Source organism: Sturnira hondurensis, unplaced genomic scaffold, assembly GCF_014824575.4.
Source record: "Sturnira hondurensis isolate 20B ecotype Veracruz unplaced genomic scaffold, ASM1482457v3 Scaffold0001020, whole genome shotgun sequence".
Lineage (NCBI taxonomy): Eukaryota > Metazoa > Chordata > Mammalia > Chiroptera > Phyllostomidae > Sturnira > Sturnira hondurensis.
This window is the reverse complement of record NW_028073651.1, coordinates 1,156,345-1,163,213: the sequence shown is the minus strand read 5'-3', so window position 1 is coordinate 1,163,213 and position 6,869 is coordinate 1,156,345. Positions and strand designations below refer to the sequence as shown.

Below are 6,869 nucleotides of genomic sequence, written 5' to 3'. Positions count from 1 at the left end.
AGGAAATGGGGAAGTCAAAGAACTTTTATGTATGACCCATGGATGTGAACTAAGGTGGGGTTAATGAGGGAGGGAGGGGAGTGCAGGTTGGAGGAGCATAAAGGGGAGAAAGAATGGGACAGCTATAATAGCGTAATTAATAAAATATACTTTAAAATTAACATGGATGTTTATAGCTGTTTTAGTTGTAATAGCCCCAAACTGAGAAAAACCCTAATGTCCACCATCAGGTGAGTTGATGGACGAGTTGTGAGAAACTTGCTGACAATGGAACGCTGCTCAGCAACCAGAGCAAGGAGCCGCTGATGCGCCCGAGGAGGTGGCTGGGTCACAGAGGCATTAGGTCTGAGAGAAGCTGGTCTGAGATTACATACGAGTCACTCCATTCAGGTAACATCTGGGAAAAACCTATGAAGGTGGAGAATACATTGTTGTTGCCAGAAGTCAAGTGTGGGGGGAAGGTGTGACCACGAAGGGGCTTCACGAGGGCTGTGTGTGTGTGTGTGTGTGTGAGGAACTGTTCTGAGAAGAGACAAGAACTCTAGTGCTGACAGACCAGAGGGACTTTGGGAGCGTGGGGGATTGTTATTGGCATCAGTGGTCACTCCACACCTTCTACATAGAAACCTCACACAACCAGTGCCTTTATAAAGTTAAATGACATTCTCTTTGATTTAGCAAGGTACGGGTATTCTTTACTATTTAATTTGTACTATGAATGTATTTGGTAGACAGAGTTGACTAGACTAAACCAAGAAAGGTAACCTGAATCAAAACTGTTGACATGTACAAGGGCGGGGACTGGGAGGTTAGCCAGGAGCCCGGGGTGGAGGGAGGTGAGTCCTGTGTCAGCTGCTCCCCTGACTGGATGGAGTTGGACTTGTCTGTAGGTGCTGAGCTTTATCCCTCATCTCCCCTGCCCCTCCCTGACAGGGTGACCCAGCATGGGTCCCTCTGGTGCTCCTGTTATACCTGGCGGCACTAGTCAGATTCGATCTAGAGATCATCTTCAGTAACTCTAATATATTTTATCCACATACATTCTTCATTACCATGCACCTTGGTTTTTTTTTCCAGGTCGGCGACCTACATTCGTTTTCTCTGGCAGCTGCGACACCAGCTCACCGCCTCAGACAACACTCTCTGGCTGCCTCACTGCCCTGCAGGTGGCAGTCCCGGGATCCGTCTCACTGGACTGGAGTGCAGGTGTCCGCAGGGCCAGTTCCTTCTGGAGGCTCCAGGGCAGAATGCGTGTCCTTCGCTTCTCCAGCTGCTGGGCTCCATCTTTGGCTTCCTCCGCCTTCAGGGGGGCCGCGTAGTACCTCTGGAGATCTTCCCATACTGTTTGTGTGTCAGAGGAAAAGGCGGTGTGGTTTCTGCTCTCACACAGTGTTGTTCTCACTCTAGGTGCCCGCAGTCAGTGTGGAGTTAAAGGCTGACATCTAATCACAGTCGCTGTTTCCCCTGCTTTGTACCTTGTGGCAATGCTTGATGGCCTGTTAGGCTTTTAACGAGTATTTTTGGTGATATTTGGGGGCAATTACTTGAGGTTGTTAATTCAGCTAGTTGTGAATTATTGTGGGTTGGGGTGGGGTTTTTTTTGCCAATTAAAATAATCGAATCCAACGCCTGTGTTCTGAAACATTTCCACGTGACATGGTTCCAGGAAGGGCACTCAGTTTGGATCATAAGGAATGTGCCCAGAGCCCCCAGATTCCATGGCATCGATGGATGTGTTTACTTGATTGGATACTTGCATGTCCCCACATTGGGGTTACTCTTATTTCCCTGCATTTGAAGAGGATGCTGCAGCGCTGAGACGTTACGTGTTTTGACAAAATCTCACAGGCTGTAAGTGGTGGAGTTCAACCCCTGAAGTCATGGGAGGGAATTATGAGCATATTATTTAAAATTATGAAGGAGCCACCCTGGCCCGATGGTCACTTGGTTGGGTGTCATCCTGCAAAGTGACAGGCCACCCGTTCAATTCCCACTGAGGGCACATGCCTGGGTTGCGGGCTTGGTCCCCAACTGTGGTGTGTATGAGAGGTAACCTATCAATGTCCCTCTCCCTCTCTTTCTCCCTCCCTTCCTCTGTCTCTAAAAAGAATATAGATAGATAGATAGATAGATAGATAGATAGATAGATAAGTAACAATCTTTTAAAAATGGTTCAATACTTATCCCCTAACGTCGGTCCCCTGCACGAGACTCAGTCCCAGCTGCCCTGTGCGCTACTCTGCGCTCTGCACCCAGCGCAGGGCCCTGCACCGGGCAGATGTTCTCCGCTCCCTGAGGCCAACGTCAGCAGCCACGTCCAGGGCCCAAGCGGAGAAGAACTTGAAGGGGTTTGATAGGAAAGGGTCAGGAAAGACGAAACACACAGGAGAGTCAATAGGATACAGGCACGCATCATTGTCTTCACATCGAAAACTTCCAAACGCAGCTGAAATAAGTTAAAGAATATCCAAATAAATTCAGACCTCTTCCATGCTCCTGGATTGGGCGTCTCAGTATTCTTAAAGTGTAACCTCTCCCCAGTTGATGCAGAGATTCATTTTGATCAAAATCCAACTCCCAGCCCTGGCTGGCATAGCTCAGTGGATTGAGCGCGGGCCTGCGAACCAGACGATCGCGGTTCGATTCCCAGTCAGGGCACGTGCCTGGGTTGCAAACCAGTTCCTTGAAGGCTAACTCCCAGCAGGGGATGCAGAAAAGGCAACCATACATTGATGTTTCTCTCCCTCTCTCCTTCCCCTCTAAAAATAAATAAATAAATAAATAAAAATCTAAAAAAAAAAGTGTGTGTTTAAAAAAAAGAATTAAAAAAAAAATCCAACTCCCAACAGGTTATCTTCATTTATTTTGCTGCAGATTTACTTGCTGGGTGTTGTCAAAGACCTGGAATAACCACAATAATTTTATTTGGGAGAATAATGCTTATGTGTAAGATAACAGTAAAAAAAAAAACAACAGTACGATGTTGATTTAATGACAAATCATCTAAGGGGTAGGACAGAGAGCCAAGACGGAGCCACACAGATACGGCTACCTAATTTCCCCAAAGACACCACTGCAATTAGATGGAGAAGAATGGTCTTTCTCTACATAGTGCCAGGAAACAGAACACCGATGTGGAAAATGAACCACCTCACACCAAATATAAACATGAATTCAAAATGGGTTATAACTAAAGTGAATGGTGAGATCGTAAATCACCCAGAAGAAAACATAGGATTTGAGATTAAACAAAAAAATCCTTTAAAGAGCACAAAAAGCACTAGCCACCAAAAAGCTAAGTAATCAGCCCTGGCTGGTGTGTTTCAGTGGATGGAGTGCAGGCCTACAAACCAAAGGGTTGCTGGTTCGATTCCCAGTCAGGGCACATGCCGGGGTTGTAGGCCAGGGCCTCAGTGGAGAGCAGGTGAGAGGCAACCACACGTTGATGTTTCTCTCCCTCTCTTTCCCCCTCCCTTCCCCTCTCTAAAAATAGATAAATAAAATATTTTTTAAAAGTTTTAAAAACACCCTAAGTAATCAATTGATAAATTGGACTTCATTAAAATCAAGATCTCCTGTTAATCAAAACAAATCCACATGAAGAGTGTAAGAAAGTAAGACACAAACTGTGTCAGAGAGGAAGGAGGAGCTACAGACAGAAACACCACACCCAGAGTACAGCACCGTAAGAAAAAGAACAATCAATTTTTAATAATAGAAAAGAACAGACACTTCAGATGCGGGGATATCCACGTAGTCAGTGGGCAGAGGAAAATACGCCCAACTTCAGTCACCGACCGTCAGAGAAACGCGAGGACGTACAACCGTGCACCCCTCATATGGGTTGGAACTAGCAGGCCCGCAGCCCCGCGGACTGGCGAGGGTGTGGCCGCCCCTGGGACTGGGGGTTGGGGGTGAGACCAGCTCCGGCCATTGCTGAGACTTGTTTAATCCGTGGGAGCGAGCACACGGCTGCCCTGCGAACTGGAACATGCATCTGAGGGAATATATAGGTAGGTTCATCAAAAGACTCGCGCAAGAACACTCAGAGAAGCCTTAGGCGCTCCAGCCCCGCCCTGAAAACCACTCGCAGATCCGCCGCTAGAGGCGCACTGGAGCAGAACCGAGTGTGATGAATTCGGTAGGACGAACCCGGGCAGCAGCGAGCACGATCTGCCGCCTCCACCTGGGCCCCTGAGTCTGTCAGACAGAACTGTGCGTGAGTGAAGTCAGAACTGAAAATAACCTAAGGTGGATCGTAGGTAAAATATTTCATCTTTGATCAGTCCTGGCTGGTGTAGCTCAGTAGCTACCAGCCCTAGCTGGTGTAGTTGGATTGAGTTCTGGCCTGTGAAGCAAAGGGTCACCGGTTCGATTCCCAGTCAGGGCACATGCCTGGGTTGCAGGCCCAGTCCCCAGTGAGGGACACGTGAGAGGCAGTCACACATTAGTGTTTCTCTTCCACTCTTTCTCCTTCCCTTCCCCTCTCTCTAAAAATAAAGACACATAATATTTTTTAAAATATTTAATCTATGATCAACCTCAGAACACAATAAATCTGGCCAGGGGCGGAGGTGGGGGAGGGCGGGGCGGGAACCGAGCCTCCGGCGGTTCCCAGCCAGGTTATCTGATTGCTGCTTGGCTAACCCGCCTGCAGGACTGGCCCGCGCCCAGCACGGTTGTACCCGCCCCCTGCTCAGCCTCGCCTCTAAGAACTTCCGGCTTCCACTTCCCCGCGCCACCTGCAAAGCAGTCCTGAGCATTTTTAGAAATCAGCAACCCTGGAAAAAGGACTTTTACTCAAGTGAGTCTCCCTCTCAGGCCCCACCCTGCAGAGATGGGAGAATCCACGGGCCCCCAGCTCAAGTCTGGGGCTCCTCTCTGCGGGGTTGGCGGCTGCTTGGGCCCCAGACACGCTCTGGATTACCGCAGTAACGGGCACCAGGCTGCGCACCGCAGACCATACATAAGCAGGACTGTACACAATCAGATAATTTGGACAACACAGTTCCAGTCCGCAACTTCCTCTTTCCATGATTTGAAATCGTCATCGAAACAGAAGATGAGTTTACACCTGAGGTTTTTCAGACAGAAGATGAAGCAGAGATTGTCTATCGGGAATGTGAGTGAAGCACACGAGGAATTACTGGGTTCCATGGCAAGTCATGAGTCCAGGGAAGACACAATCTTCCAGAAGTTTCACGTTCAAATAGCCCTGGAACCAGAAGAGACGCTACCGGCAGAGGGATTGCCCCCATCTGGATCCCTGGTGACAGTTCCCTCAAGGAAAGGCTAGTGCATATTGCCCCTGTGGTGCCAAGAGGATACTTAAACTCCAGGTCCTGCCTCAGCTGCCCAAACACCCAAAGGCCCCCGACTGGGCAGGCGTGTTGAGTGGGGCGTCCTGGCCGCTTCACCGGTGCGGAAAGCTGCAGGCGGGGCACGGGCTACTCGAGCGGAGGTTTCTCTGGGAGCCGGATGTAGCAGAGCCTCTTCCAGAGCAATGCCAGGAAGCCTTGAACTTGCTCATAACTTCTTAGACCTTGTGGTCCATTTTCAGGGTGTTCTCCTAAGGAAATAATTATACCAGAGAGAAGTACAAAGGTGTTTTTTTAGAATGCGTAAATATTAGCAAACAAAAATATATAGCTACAGAGAATTTCATAAATTTTGGTGTATATGTCCAGTGGAAAACTGCGCAGTTGTAACAACACAGGCCTATGGGCACACCAGGTAAGCTAGGTGCAGATCCAAATGACACCAAGACACCATTAGAGATGGTGTTCACAGTGTGATCGCACGTTTGAAAAAATAAACGCACATATGTAGTGCACAGAAGTGAATCTGAAAAGATACATAAAAATTGCACAGTATCAAATCTGGGTGGAGTTGCTGACTAGCGCGGGGAATGAGAGCATTCCTGAAACGTGTAAATGGCCCATCTCTGGACATGAGTGGTGGTTATACACACGTGAATTGTTCAAGTGTCTATTTAATGTTTGTGCACTTCAGAAAAAATGAGAAACAATAGAAATTATTTTTGTAATGAAAAATGTTTTCTCTCTTATAGAAAATATGCTAGCATTTTCTGGCCAATGTTTTCTTTGGGAATCTCAATACTTCTAACAAACTGTGTTGCTCTGGTGTTATCTTCCTTCTTAATGAAAAAACTTCTATTCTGATTTATTTTCTTGAGATAAGATCTATGAAATTAGGCATTTTCTCCTGATAGATTTGCGTACACACCCTTATTTGTGCAATTAAAAGATCTCATCTGTTACATCTTATGACTAATTAGTTACAGAGGTACATTTTCTAAAGGAGCTGTTTCGGCACCTTGGACGCTCTCCCACCCACTTCACGGAGGCTGCTGCAAAGTCATGGGGACCGGAAGCTGCGTGTGGNTGATTTATTTTCTTGAGATAAGATCTATGAAATTAGGCATTTTCTCCTGATAGATTTGCGTACACACCCTTATTTGTGCAATTAAAAGATCTCATCTGTTACATCTTATGACTAATTAGTTACAGAGGTACATTTTCTAAAGGAGCTGTTTCGGCACCTTGGACGCTCTCCCACCCACTTCACGGAGGCTGCTGCAAAGCCATGGGGACCAGAAGCTGCGTGTGGGGTAGGGAGGACCCCAGCCCCCTCCTCAGCCCAACACACCGCACCCCTGCCCCTAACACTCTCCAGGTGTCCACTGCCAGCCCAGCCCCCCCTCTGCCCCCATGTTCCCTGCAGCCCCGCAGCCCCGCACCACCTCCCACCAACCAGCACACTCGGTCCCTTCCCTGGGCGCCCATCTGGGCCCTTGAAGAGCATCCCTGCCTCCTTCCCCTTCCAGGGCCCCAGAGAGCCCAGGACCA

The 6,869-nt window shown here is 48.2% G+C and overlaps 1 pseudogene; it reads left to right on the top strand.

Annotated features, from left to right (window-relative positions):
• The first annotated feature begins 784 nt into the window (after positions 1-784).
• On the top strand, positions 785-5,540 carry LOC118996375 (programmed cell death protein 2-like; annotated as a pseudogene).
• Positions 5,541-6,869: the final 1,329 nt, after the last annotated feature.